This window comes from Monopterus albus, unplaced genomic scaffold (assembly GCF_001952655.1).
Source record: "Monopterus albus unplaced genomic scaffold, M_albus_1.0 scaffold4.1, whole genome shotgun sequence".
In the NCBI taxonomy this organism is placed as follows: domain Eukaryota; kingdom Metazoa; phylum Chordata; class Actinopteri; order Synbranchiformes; family Synbranchidae; genus Monopterus; species Monopterus albus.
Genome location: NW_018127884.1, coordinates 6032664 through 6047493, shown reverse-complemented (window position 1 = coordinate 6047493; position 14830 = coordinate 6032664). Strand labels below are relative to the sequence as shown.

At 40.7% G+C, this 14830-nt stretch overlaps 1 long non-coding RNA gene across 2 annotated transcripts in view; it reads left to right on the top strand.

Annotated features, from left to right (window-relative positions):
* Positions 1–303: 303 nt before the first annotated feature.
* Positions 304–14830, top strand: part of LOC109965467 (uncharacterized) — a 64349-nt gene continuing 49822 nt past the window's right edge. For both annotated transcript variants that reach the window (XR_002275649.1, XR_002275647.1), the window contains exons 1-4: positions 304–349; positions 2374–2501; positions 6304–6415; positions 7394–7455. This is a non-coding gene — a long non-coding RNA (uncharacterized LOC109965467). The remainder of the gene's footprint in view (positions 350–2373; positions 2502–6303; positions 6416–7393; positions 7456–14830) is intronic.

Here is a 14830-nt window from a genome sequence, read left to right as displayed (position 1 = left end):
ACCTCAGGTAGTTTAGCCAGCCCTGAGAAAAAAGCCTAAACCCCAATCAATAACCTTAGTCTGCCTAATTGCTCATTGGTCAACATTGGCGCCAGACTAGATGTACTGTAAGTGCATGTTCCCCCGAGTGATCGACTTCGGCTCTATTTCCACCACTTCCCGCCTAGTGTTGGGCTTACAGTCTGCCCCCTCTCTCTCTCTGTCCTCGCCTCTGTTCACCCATGTTCGCAATGGAGAAATCCTGACCTAACCGGCTACTCCTCAGTTATCTCAGCGGGATGAGACCATCCAGAGATTCCTACAAAATGTGCTGCTCTCTCACCAGGCCCGTGACTCCCAGGCTGCTCAGGTAAATATTTAGGTTTAATGACGAACAGGAAGATTAGCCAGTTACTCCTGCTCGCAGCTTCAATGAACGCCAGGAAATTAGCCGGTCTCATTCAGGGTTTTCTGAACAGCTTATTATATGATCTAATGCAGATGCATTTTATGAGCATAGAGCAGAGTATGGAGAGGGCACTATTGATTGCACTCATTGTGAATTATGTGAATAGATAAAAGTGTGAGGATGCATATATATTAGGCAATTATCTGCTCAGGTGGTAATGTAAAAATTCTGCTGAATAAATATGAAATATGCCTATCAGCATCCAACTTGTGTCCCATCGACACTAGTCATTTGAGATGATAATTGGGATAGTATGTTTGCCTTTTTCTGATGAGATGAGATATTGCAATAGCTCTCCTCCGCCTGGATTTATATGGGTATTGATCAGTGGGGGGCTCTCAAACTCAAATCAAAACAGCAGTACAGCCCTGGCACACTTGCCTATACTTCTTCCTTTGTTTTCCACATCATATTCTCAAGAATTTTCACAATCCTCGTATATAAAACATCTGTTACTATGTTGTTTCACATAAGAAGCTCATTTGTATTTGTTCTTGCCCTCTTTTTCCAATAGTAGTGTGCTAATGTCATGATTTAAATGAAGTATTGATCAGTTTAGGAGGGGAGAATAGAGAGAGAGGGAGTGATTGTGAGGGAAAGAAAGCAAGACCAGGGTTATCGGTGTGGATCGCACACAGAAAGACAGTGCAAACGGATGAGACGCGTTTTAAGCGATTCCGAGAAATGGATTTCTGCTCAATTTGTATTTTTAATTTAGGAATAACCGCCAGGCTCTTTTGTTTGACTTATTTCAAGAAGCAAAAATGGACATGGATATGACATCAGTGCTTTCAACAGGGAAGTAATGGAAAGTGTCTTTTTGTTCTTGGTTTTTGATTTCATGGAGTATTTGCCAGCCTGTGTGCAGATTGTTAAGTCATGGTTTGTCCTGTTTCCTGTCTGGGTCTCCATCTTGTCTGGCTATGGATTCCTCTGCACTGATGACACTGCAGCAGCATTAGGCACACTGAACTAAAGCCTCTGTCATAGTGAACCAGCAACTAGGTCTGTTTGTTTTCCTCCTGCTGTCCTCCCTTCCTTACTCCCAAGCTTCCACCTCTTCCTCTCTCTCTCCTGCTCTCTCTCTCTCGCTCCTTCTCCATCCCTTCCCCTCTTGTGATTTAGCACAGAAAGGTTGTGTTAATTAGTGGCCAGTTTATTATTGGTGCAACTACTGGGCAGGCAACTGCATGTTGCTCATTTGACAGGAAGAGTTTCTCTAAACATTTGATATATACAGTATAATTGCTATAAAGCTGTACATTTTAAAGCTGCAGGATTCCCTGTACTATTTTGTAAAATACTCATGCTTACTTTTTATAGTTTTGTTTATCAGATAATGTAAAATTTGTCTGAGAATAGTACATTTGTCCAGACTTTCTTTAGTGTTTTATTTGTATTCATTGATGACCTGTTTCTTATAGATATAAGATTTTGTGAAGTGATTTATTAGAAATTATTTTCATTAATATGAATTATTAAATTTTTACCTGAATCTGAAATTATGCAGTTTTCTGTTTAATTATTTTAATTTGTTTCTTGTTGAATGTTCTAGCCTGCACAGAGTTACAAACCAGCTGACTAGAATAAAAACTGTATCCTAGCATCAGTGAGTGTATTGTTCGTTATTTCACCACGATACATTTGTTTCAAGTAAGTATTGGATTTTGTGTCAAGAAATTGAGCTTCATCTTCTGCAGTCTTTCTGATACAATTAGCAGAACAAGACAGATATTAGAACTGCCCCTAATAGGACTCTGGCTTGGTTTATTTCTGAGTATCTGCTTAGGAGAATAGGGAAACATAATGCATCTTAGCCTCAGCCTCTGTGAGCAGGTTGGCTGTGCAGAGAGGATAGGACTGGATCTGTGTACTGGATTGATTTTTCTCCCCTCGCCACCCTGCCTCTTTTTGTGGTTCAATAGCTTGACATCTAGGAGCAAGGATCTCTCAGTTGCTGCCTGAACTGCAGGAGAGCTGGTTGGATCTCCGGAGGAACAGAGTCGCGTGCAGCAGTAAGGCATACCGCCAGGCCTAGGAGCTCCAGAGTCAGGTACAGTGCTCGCTATTAGGCCACGGTTTTTACAGCAGGCCTTATGCTCAGGACCATCATTGTTGTGCCTGTCCCTTTCAGTACATTTTGAGCAGAACAATATTTTGCGGGGCAAATTTGAAATACTTCCATCCTACTGTTGCTTCATTGATCAAATGAGGTTTTGTTGGTGTCATCTAACCTAGAGGAGGCAGTGATGTACACTGCCAGTCAAAGGTTTGGACACACTTTGCCATTTGATTCAATGGGAAAGTGTGTCCAACATTTTGGCTGGTAGTGCACAAACAGTGGAGTCAGCGGACAGACATGTTCTGTATGACAAACAGACAGACAGTTAGTTACACTGACAGGTAAAACAAACCCAGGATTCTGATGACTAATGACTGAGGGTTTTGACGTGTTCAGAGAAAAAAACGCTGCTTGTCACCTTCCTTACAGGAAACCCCCACCCCCCCACACTGACCAATGGGAATCACCGACTGTGTTGATTGTCAATGTCTGTGTCACCTGTTGCTAAGCCTCTGGGCAGACTCTGTTTGTGGTGTTCAGTTGGAGCCTGTGGTGTCATTTCGGTCACACTTTCTCGATGTGGTGACTGGAACATTCACAGTGCTGCCTTACCTACTCTGCTTAACAAAAACTGTTTATAATGAAACCGTCACATGGATGTCTTTAATTCAGCATCTCCCTCAACATGTCAGGTGATGTAAAGTTGATATTGTGATGCTGTCTCATGAAAATTTATACAATGTATTGTATCAGTAATACTGATAGGCAAGACATTAATAGCACCAACAAACAAGTCATCCATAAAACATTTGATCTATGCAGTGATTATAAAGTTACTGTGACTGTTAGATTCTGCTGTGGCATTTCATTCACTTTCAAACATATGCTAAATGGATGGTCAATGCTTGCTCATTTTGTGTGTTTCCATTGTTGACTGTTGCTTGTAAAACTGTGTACATATTATAGTACATGCCAGCTGTTCTCTGTCAGCTTGTCTGATGTTTCAGTACATCACACAGCCATTCATTATGTACATTCATGGGCCATGTTCAACATAATCACATAGAATAGATTTTAAAATTATAAGTTAAGAACATGTTTGCTCTGATACATCCATCCTGGATCAATTTAGATTAAAACTCTCTTCCTCATTAGTTTATAATATGCACTAGAAGCCCAAGAACAACCTCTGCCTCCTTACTGCATCTTTGCAATAAATGTTGTAATAGTTTTTCTGACCATGAACAACCACAGTTGGTATAGTTTGACTGGAACATCCCCAGTACAGTATATATATTTTACTGCCAGATTAGAATGCATTTTAACAGTACAGATAGCTCATTCAAAATTGTTCATTGTATAGAGTTATGGTGCTATAGTATGTGCAGTAGTATGAATAAGAAGTGCTGGTATAATTATTTTCAAATCAGTGTATTCTGTTTCTAAATTATTGAAGCACTTAATGCTTTCAGTTACATACAGTGGATAATACACATGTCAAATGTTAGACTTCTACTCAAGTTTTGTTTATATATTTACAGTATGTAGAGGCCGATAATGGAGCACTAATGTAAGCAGGAGCGGACAGCTCAGGTCAGCTTAGCAAGAATACTTCACGACCATACATACACACCTCCGCACACGTAACCAACCTATATTCACAGGGCTACGCAGACTGTATGGACATGCCTGGCTAACAAAAGAACAATCACACCTAAAGGAGACTGATAAAATAGAGTGCATTCACTTTTGTATTTGCATATACCCATCCATAGTCCTTAAACTCTGTAAATCTACATTGTCACCATTTAAACCACTGCTGCACAGTACATGATATAGCTTTTTTATAGATATGTAATTGCACCTTATCTGTATCAAGGTTTTAATAGTTATGTGTCATAGCAATATATAATGTCAAAAAAGCAGAGTATCAGCTGATAATGAAATAGAATATTGACTGCACAGTAATTTTATTGTTTTTTTTAATCAAAATGCATACTTACGTGTATGGATAAACTGTTCAACTCTATATGCTAAGGAAAGCACACATACAAAATGTCAGTACTAAATGTGTGTACAGTAGAACACTTTTGGAACCATTTCGGGGAAATTCTTGGCACTACAAAGACTTTGCTGCAGTTTCTGGCAGCAGAGCCTCTGTTTGTCCAGACCCTTCAATGGATTCAACATAAAGTGTTTTGAGGTGCTATCAAGTAACAGCATTGTTACTGTCAGTTAACAGGGGCACGAACAAACAAAGTTTTTTTTGGAACTTCAGAGAGGTGTTGATTTACCTGTATGGTCATTTTGGAAAATATAGTTTGTGTTGTTGCTGAACTGTACTGCATTATACAGAGAGGTCCTTGTTATTTAGCCTAGCCTCATTGATATAAATAACAGTACCACTTCTCTGTATAAGCAATACAGTTCAAGGGCATCACAAAGTGCAGGCTCCAAAATGGTCATACAGTTGAATCAACACCTCTCTGAAACAGTTCCAACAAAAACTGATAACTAAATAATATAATAATGTAATTGCACATGAAAGGCCCTCAGTGATAGCACAGAGATTTGTTAACCAGCCCATTCAGCAAATAAAACCTTTAATAAACAGATTGTGGATCAGTTGTACAAGTCTGCTCTTACCAAACAAGGTGGCAGTCTACTCAAGAGATAAAGTAAAAATCAGAACATAACTTTAGCTTCACTTCAGGTTTAATTTTCTCAGTAGATTAAGTGTTGATGACAAAGTTTGAGCTGAATGCGGCTCTTGAAAAAGTTGTAGCAACCCTTTATGAGATTTAGGGACAGTAACATACTGTATAATATGCAAATTGTGGTATCAATTGACACATTTAGACTTTTCACACTCAAAAGTAATTGGCAGCACTTTTCCCAATAAGTATAAAAAACATCAAAGGTGTTTTTGGACAACCCCTTATAATTTGTGTCTTCAGTTGCCTCGGCCATTGGTAATACTTTAGGCGCAGAAAATCAAACATATGCAGCCATAAAACCTCTAGTGACAATCAGAATGTAATTAATTGGAACACACTGAAGAGTTCACTGCTTTTTTAAACATATTTATAGACCCTTTTGGCCATGCAGTGTGTGCTGGTGGCTGCATGTATGCTCCTATATGTGTACTCATGAGCTTTCCACATGTTCTTTCCCATTTGACAGTTTCTCCATTAACCTGGATGAACAGCCATTCCCAGTCTGGAAGCTGGCAAGTCTCAGGAAAACAGATGACAGATAGTGATGTTAAACATAGATATGGCTGAGGGCCTTATACAGGATATTATATTGCTAAGAAATAAAATGGATACTGGGAGGTACACTGGCATGATTTCCAGGGATATTGAAAACTGGAGATGGACCTCACCATCGCTATAATGAGCATCAGAAGACAATACACTTTCTGTTTGGAAAAGACCATCTGTCTGTTGTCCCTGTGCTTGAAATGTTTGTATTTATACTCTGCTTTTCTACAAGAATTAAACAACCAAATATTTATTGTTCACTATTTGTGAGTTTTGGATATCCTGGGCACTTTTTAAAATCTTTGGATAAAGCCAGGCTAGTTGTTCGCCACATTGACACACTTTATGCCAGGTCAGGCTTAGCTAACCATCCCCAGGCTGTAGCTTTACATTTAACAGACAGAAATGAGAGTGGTTTTAAGCAAGACAGAGAAGAAGCATATTTCCTGAATGTCAAACTACTACTTTAAGCATGTATGCTTATCTGTCATACAGGTGTACCAGAAATGACCGAGAAATGCTTTTTGCAGAGTACAGATTGGCTGCAAAAAGAACCCAGGTGGAACACAGATGTAAAGATCTTGGAGGCAAAGACCTCCCTGCCAGGAAAGGACAAGGGACATCAGGAGCAGGGTGGTACTGGTAGGTACCACTATGTATGTGCATGCTACTCAAGAAATGCCTGTATGTTTATAATTACTAGCATATACTGCAATTACCTTTTACCATCCAATTTTCAGGCTGCAAAATTAATGATATGGGTGTTATGTCATTCAAACCTACAGTGCTGTCATTAATAAGGGTGGAAAAAGTGTTATCTACAACACTGGAAATGAGCACCAACTTCAGAGTATTGAGCACTGTATGTCTACCTAGTGTATATACGTTGTCTTAAATTTATTGCGTAGCCTTTCTCTCAGCCACCCATTACAGCAACACTACATTCTTCTTATTCACTGGAGGTTTAGCAAGTTATATGTGAAAAAAAAGAGGATTTTCTATGTGAGTGTTGGCACAGGCAGGCATATATAGGTTTGCACGCATAGAATAGAGATGTTGTTTTTATTGTATTCATGTACATGTATGTCTGTTTGTGTATGTGTGCGGAGACATGGGTTTCTGGTGTTTCTGGCTTCTCTGTCTCTGTGTCACCTTTGTTGACTTTGTTTCTCTCCTCGTGCAATGCTGTGCTCTCTACTTTAATGACGTATATATCCTATCTCCAGTCACTGCCTAATCCCAGCAGTGCTGGCTCAGGAGCAAATGACTGCTTCCAGACACCAGAGGGTGGGGGCTGGATGGGAGAACGAGATTCCTCACTCATACAAGATACATACAGAGAGACTGTGCAGCCAGCACATTCCTGTCAGCATTCACACATATGCATGTACATCAACATATTTACAGAAACATCCACTAAAATGTCTTATGTTCATTTACATTTTACTGACTTTGACATGTTTTTTTTTTTTTTTATTCAGAAACATCAAACCTCCAGTACAATACAACTTTAGTCCCCAAATGTCTGGTATAAGAAGATTTTAAAAAATAAAAATGGAACATTGTAAAAGCAAATCACTGGGCATGTTACTGATTGATCTGTTTGCTTCTGATCTTCAGACGGAAGAGAAGATCCTGCCTCTACATCCAGAGTTATCCAACATGGCTGCCCCAGCCAGCAGGTATGACTGCTCGGCCCTCAGCCAACAGAGCTAAAATAGTTATTTTCCGATGTAGGGCACTTGAGTGGATCAGTAAAGTTTCATGATGCTGTTGCATTTTCTTCAAGTTATTATTCCCTTTGTAGGATCACAATGTTTTTTTTTTTATATTTACTTTTTCCCTCTGCCAGTTCCAGACATCCTTGGCCCTTTTGCTGCTGCCTTTTTTCTTTTTTTTTTACACAAATTGGTAAACTGATTTTGTATGGTCAGATGCTTCTTAGCAGTCAGTCATAGGCTTTTGTATACATCCAGTTTTGAGGGTTATTCAATAGACAGAAGGTGAAAGCATGAACATGACAGAGGGGTAAGGTCTATGTAAGTGTGCCCATCTTATAAACATGGTTGTCCTTTGATTATTCAAAGCTTCTTGCCGAGCTGTAGCTCCAGGTGTAAATAATTGGGAGTGCTATGTGCTGTGGTGGTGGTGTCTGTCCAGTGGCTGCTGTCATCACTCCAGCTGCTTTCCAAGAACATGACTTTTAGGACCAAATGATTGCTAATAAAATCTTTGATTGAGAGGAGAAGAGAGTGAGAACCATAAACAGGCTGCATTCTGCCCTTTAATTCCACCATCTCCAGAGAATTGGTTTGGCTTTGCTGCAGACTAGGTCCCACACACAAGCAGTTTAGTTGTCTGCCCAAGGACTGAAATTTAATTTGGCCTGTGTGTTGAGTGTAGATGTGTGTGTGTTTGTGTGTGTCTGTCAGTCTGAATGGCTTTGTCTGTGCCTGTGTGTCTGTCTACATGAGTCAGTTTGAAATGCCTCAGTAAAAACTAGCATTGGATGAACTGCATATGTATGTAAGTGTTTTTGCTTTAGTGTCTGAGTGTGCATGCTGTATTTTGTGCCTTCTTATTCTCTAGTGACTTAATCGTTTTACACTGCCAGGTTGTTATAGTACCATTTTACACTGTCTGCTTGTACTGAGGCATTTATTTGCTCTGCATGCTGCTCTGTTGTTTCTGGATTTGAATTTTTTTCCTGTGTAGTTCTGCGGTTGATGTGTTTTCACTATGTTAGCCTGTAAACCTTAAAATGCTCCCAGTTACTGTTGGCATCATCAGTTTGTTGCAGAAAAGTTTTGGCTATAATTTTCTGTTGAGTGTATGTTGATTGCATGTTTAGAAAGTACAGCAGCTGAGCGTGGCTAGTTTGTAGCAGTTTTTCGTGTGTGTGTGTGTGTTTATAACGCAGGTTCCTGATGAAAGCCTAGAGCAGAGGCATATATCAGAGCTCCAGCACTAATAAAAGGCCAGCAAGCTGTGCTCCTCTCCTTCTGGGAACAGCACCGCTTTTTACTGCTTCTCTGACAGCAAGATAAAGTGCCCTTCCAATTAGAAAAATATTTGGCCACATACCTACCAACGGTGATCCTGGATTTTTATTTTTCAGGCCATTTGATGAAGAATTTTTGCTATTTTTACAGTGTGCCTTCTTATCATCATGTCCTTGCTATGCACATGTTGATGCACCCCACCACAGCATCATAATGCTGTATAATGAAATTGTGTTTTTATTTTGGTGTCTCTTTTTTGGTCCTTCTTTCATAAAGGTAGGACTGTTGTTTGGATTTGGGGGTGATTTAGCATTTTGCATGAGAACATTCATGCTGCACTGTGTGTTTGGGTCGGTGTCATTCCTGTTGCCCCTGTCATCCATCTTTGGCTCATACAGAGATGTGTGCATATATACTTAACCACAGATGCTAGTCCCCATCTCTCTTTAAGAATACTGTAGACCCCCCCCCTTTTTTTTCCAGAGAGTGCATTAAAATTAAATTCTCTCTTGTTGTTGTGAAAAGAAGCACACGTAAAAAATAATTGGCTGTAGGAGAGAACAAAGGGCTGGCTTCTCTCTCTTCCCTGCACACCCCAGCCAGGCATTAATACCAAGCCTGCTGCATTGTTCTGCTGTCTGCAGCCATCCCCCTAGCCAGACACTCAGCCCTGGAGAAGTCACTTTTAATGTCTGATAATCAAGGTGAATTTTCAAAAAGCTGCCATTTTCAAATGATGGTGTATATATTATGTGTAGATGGGAGTTCAGGAGCAGAGGAGCTCCACTGGGTGAGAGAGCATGTTTCAGCCATGCAAAGTGAAAGAGAGACACCTAACGGCCACAGAGGGAACTGCAGGGTGATTCTACCCCTAATCAGATAAAATCCAGCTGGAATATCAGTGCCATTGATGAAGTTGACCTGATAGTTGTTTTTAATAAACATGCTTTTTTGGTGTTTCATTGTAATTAGCACCACAGTGTCTACTATAAAAATGCATCATCTTATATTGCCACATCTGTCTCTGTCTCCTGTGGCGTTGGAATGTCAGAGAAATGTATTTCTAGAGTACTGACCCTGCTTGCTGTTGCCCCTTGCTGAAGGGAGCTCTTGTGCAGCATTACTGGGGAATCAGGCAGCCTGCAGCAGAGCAGTGGAGCTCAGTTTCCCTGCTACAGGGCAAAGACTCATCCTCCTCTTGCTCCTCCCATCTCCCCTCTTCCCCCACCACTAGGTATGATTATTTCTCCTCTGCTCCACCGCACCATTATATTCCAGGTCCGCAGTTACCCCTCCCTGTTGTCATTTTTCATGCATGTTTTTTCCCGTGTGCAGTGCCGCACATTTGCAGTATGCCCATGCAATATGTTAAGGAGGTGAATATATGCTGTATGCGGAATGTAATAAGTGTATATTTATTTTCTTTGCTGGTGAAATACTGGTTTTTCCGGTTCTTGAGAAAAAAGGCCGGCTCTAGCCATGTATCTTAACAAACATGACTGCTGCGTATGCACTCGCCTCCAAGGCTTTTTACTCACCGGGGAAACCAAATTATACATCTGAGGCAGACTGGTTGTTTTTCGTGCTGTGACTGTTAAAAACCTGCTTGGTATTTTGGGGTACAAGCCTTACAGACACCAGTTGGGTAAAGTTATGGTTGAGTACAGTATGTGGTATTTGCTATATTACAAACAAGATATTTTTGCAATAATTATTTGTTGATAACCGATCAGGTAGTACTTAAAATATCCATCACATAGCTGACACCAAACCAGTCAGCCACCATGAGACCAGGTTTTTTTGCCACCATCCACCCTCCACTCTCCAAAAATCAAAACACAAATACGCTACTCACACACACATACATAGCTGAAACTGACATTATACTCAGAGGGGAAGTAGATCTAACCCTGCAAAACAGTAGGATTTAAATGGATTCTGTGCTGGGAGCAGCACGATGCACAAGTCTCCCTCTGTGAGGCTGTCACAGTGGGAGACTTGCAGTTTTGCAGAACAGACAATAAAAAAAAGCTTAATTCTTAAAGATACACTACCTCATTTTATTATCGTGCCCACTACTGCCCATAAATCTGAGACCTTCCTCTCATTTCACAGGTGATTTGTAAAAGCATCACCAGTGAGCAGGAAAAAGAAAACAGGAAATATGTAGGTGATATCCCGAACTTCAGTAACTACAGAAAAAAATCGAGTCAGGTCAAATCAAAGTCTGCTGCAAAGTTGATGTAAAAATATAATCCAGTGTTTGTCATTGATGATTTGAAGCTTTCTTGCTATAGAAAGATGACATTGTACAAAATCTTTTATATAAACTCTTTAATCTTTTTGACAGACTACTTTTAAAGTACTCACTATGGTGGTTCAATTTGTATTCAGTTGTATATTGCAGCTTATATATAGAGAATATCTGTCCCCAGGCTGTGGGCTGCAGTGCACATCATATCATACCATATCGTCTATCAAGAACAACTTTGAGTGTGTTGGCAGTACTATATTGTATTGTCATATCTCTCAGTGTACAGACTGTCAAACAAGGAGGCTCACATTCCATCTTTTTCTGTTGATTCATAAAAATATACAAAATTGAAAACATCTCAGGGCTTACTGCACTTGTTCATATTCCTGAGCTGTGCACCTGGTACGGTGCCTTGATGTAACATTGTTTATAGATAACTTGGTTTTGCCTTCAGTGTGATTGCATAATAACCAAGCATTCAAATGTGTGAGTGCTTTATTTGTTCCTCGCCGGTAGTAGCGGTAGCATTATTTTTCTCTGGCTGGTTGGAGGGCATACTTTTAAAGTGTTGATCTCAGCTGTGGTGCAGAATAAAGACAGAGAGGAGGAGGAGAGGGCCGCAGGCATTCTGATGAAAGGATATGCGGGGAATTTGGAATGTGGAGAGAGAGAGAGCATTTTGCCAGTCCAGTGTGGCAAAGCAGGTCTGGCTTGGCGCCATTCTGGGCACTGTGCCCACGAGGAGGCAGTGTGTGGCTAGCACTCCGTAACACTGTGACAGACGCACTGACAGCAAGAGAGAATGTGAGACACAAGTGTGTCTCTGGGGGGGATGTCTGAGGCCGACTGGCAGAAGAGGTTTAGTGTGCATTTGCATGTGAAGTGGCCAGCTCATGATACAGCAGGAGAGCGAAAGCGACAGGGAAGAATGAGAGGAGATTTCCTGGGCAATATTACGTCACTATCTGTGGTACAGATTACTGGCCTAGTATATACAAGCAACTTTTATTGAGCTTGCAGTTAAACTTGTATCTTATTCTTACTGATGAGGAGTTGGTGGAACAATTGGCACAGTTCATTTAATCAGACATTTGTTGTTTCATTTAATCACGCACTTGATTGTTGTGTTAATTGTCTTGTCTGTTGTTTCTTTATCCACTGCCTGAGTAAATACTTTCTCCATGGGACGCAAATGTTATCTTTCTGCTTTGTATGCATTTACATATTGTTCGCCTTTCTACATATTATCTCTCTCTCTCTTCCCCCCCCACCACCACTTTCTCTGTTCTCCCCTTTGTATCTTTAAAATATTCTGCACACCCCTCAGCAGTTCCGCATGGCAGACAGCCCTAATATAATCTGTGTGTCTGAATTCTAATTTATACTGTCAGGATAAAATAAATAGTCTGCAGTTAATTATGGGGAGCCAGCTCCTGGCTTTGCCCTGGTGATTTATGAAGTGCACGTAGGCATTCTGCAACACATTTTTCTTAATTTATTTTTAATCTGTCTTTCAATTAATTTTATTGCAAATGTCTTAATGATGGCAGAGGGCTACATTAATGAGGCTGGTGAGGTGAAATGAGCAGGCACTCAACCCTATGGGGTGGAGGTGAGAGGCTTTGAGGATTAGGTCATGCAAAGAGTCTTATGCAGCTATAGAGGTTCTGTCCCCTGCCATGTCTGTACACTACTCCCCAATCCTTTGTGCATGTGACATCATTAAATGAGAACAATACAATACAAACAGTGTCAGTTGTTCTCAGTGATTGGCATCTTCACACCCACTATCGCTTCTGTTTAAGATGGTTCATTCAGATGGTGTAGAAGAAGTGTCACTCTATTCTTGAACTATGCCCATTTTTCGAGTGATTTTGACACTCAATGATTGAGCAATTCGCACATTTTCTACACTATTCATGGAGTCACTCTATGAATAAAAGTCGTATTCACAGTGGAAATGAATGGGCCGACTAATGACTTGACAGTTAAGTAAAAATGTAGTGCAGCTTTCGTAGTCTGGCCATTTATGATTAACCAACGCAAGATTACAGGTGCTGTTGCTTGCTCTTCTTTTCATGTTCAACGCATCTTGTGTGGATTCGCAGTCTGCTTGCTCTTATAGTCTTTGTCCTTGTGTCTCTTGACTTGTGGTTTTCCAGAGGAGGGAGAGAAAGCCAGAGTCTGTGCCTCACAGACAAGAAAATGCTTTGCATGATTAGAAGCATTTTATCCATCGTTTCACTCCCTCTCAGATTAGACCAATGTTTTGTCTGTACTTGTTATGCACCATCGTTTTCTGCCAATTAGCATGGAGTGTGGTTGTCTGAGCGCTGGGAGGGCCTGGTGTGGGGTAGGCAGGAAGGCGATGTAACTGTGGTGGTCAGCTACTAGACAGCTCACATCAGCCTACCCCATTAGGGACATCCGCACACAGCTCTCTGCATCAGGATGCTCTCATTTACCACCTCCACATCTAGCCGTTTATCTCTCTTTCCCCTGCTCTCCCTCTCACCCTCTCACCCTCCTCTCTCTCTTTTTAATTTTCCTCTCAAAAACAGATCCCACATTAAGCAGCCAAGCGTGGCTAGCTGCAGTGCCTCTCCTGAAAGAGCAAAGGAATGATTTAATTTCTCCTCCTTTCTGTCTCAGTGGCCTCCTCTCCCTGCTCATACACAGATCATTACACACAGAGGCCTCATTTTCATCTCCCTGTGAGGGCACATGCAGGGCTTTAACTAGTCAGCCACACCATGGCCATTGCTGACGATCAATACCTGTGGTCAGGACGGAGCACGCAGTGCTTCCTAAATAGGCCCTGCAGGTCCAACCATAAAACACCTTAGAGGCCATACATGCCACCTCATAAATCGCCTTTTTTATTTCCATTCTTTTGGAAGAGTGAGGTGTAACCATGCCTGTGTTGGACAGGTTACCTACTGAAGTGGGGTAATGATAGTTAATAGGTCATGATATTGCACAGAAAACAGTGCTAAACTAAAGGTCTGGGGCAAAAGTTCACTCCAAAAGAATCTAGTTAGCATAAGAAAGGGACAGGGATACATTTGGAGATGTTATTTTGTGTTTCTTTTGTATACAGATGTACTACACATTAGAATGTGTTTTCTTTGTTTGGTATAGGATTACAGTATATCTAAAGTACACCTGTAAACACTGAAGAGTTGAGGTGGGTGTAGGATTATGGCTCTTCTTACCATTGCTAACTCTGAGAGACGAGACAGTCCAAGTAACTTCAAAACAGTGCTGATTTATTCAAAGGATCACAGGTAAAATTAACATTACACGCTCAGGTATCTTGCACCTCCAAACGTGTGTCTGTTGATTAAGTGGTGTGTAACTAAAAACATTCTCGCGACCTCTAGTACATGTCATGATATTAAACATAAGAACATATTATGGCTAAGGCTACAGTTATACACGTCATAATAATAATATTAAACACCCTGTCTGCTGACAGTCATCAACTCTTCTCTCTAGTTATCCTTGACCAGATGTACCCTGTAGAAACTCATAAGCATGTCTCAGCATTTAACAGTCTAACTAGACATCCTATCTCCACTAAACATTTCTAATACATAAAGTATCTATCCAATATCTATCTGACTAAAAATACCTAACATGGGTGAGACGTATGATGTGCCATGACAAAATGTCACGGGTTTATGCGACACACAGCCTTCCAAGTAGGTAGGTACTTTATGTAATCTGCTAAGACATCAGGGCATGCAGAGGTGGTTTAAATTAAACGGTAGGCCACTTGCAACAGAAAACTACTAATGA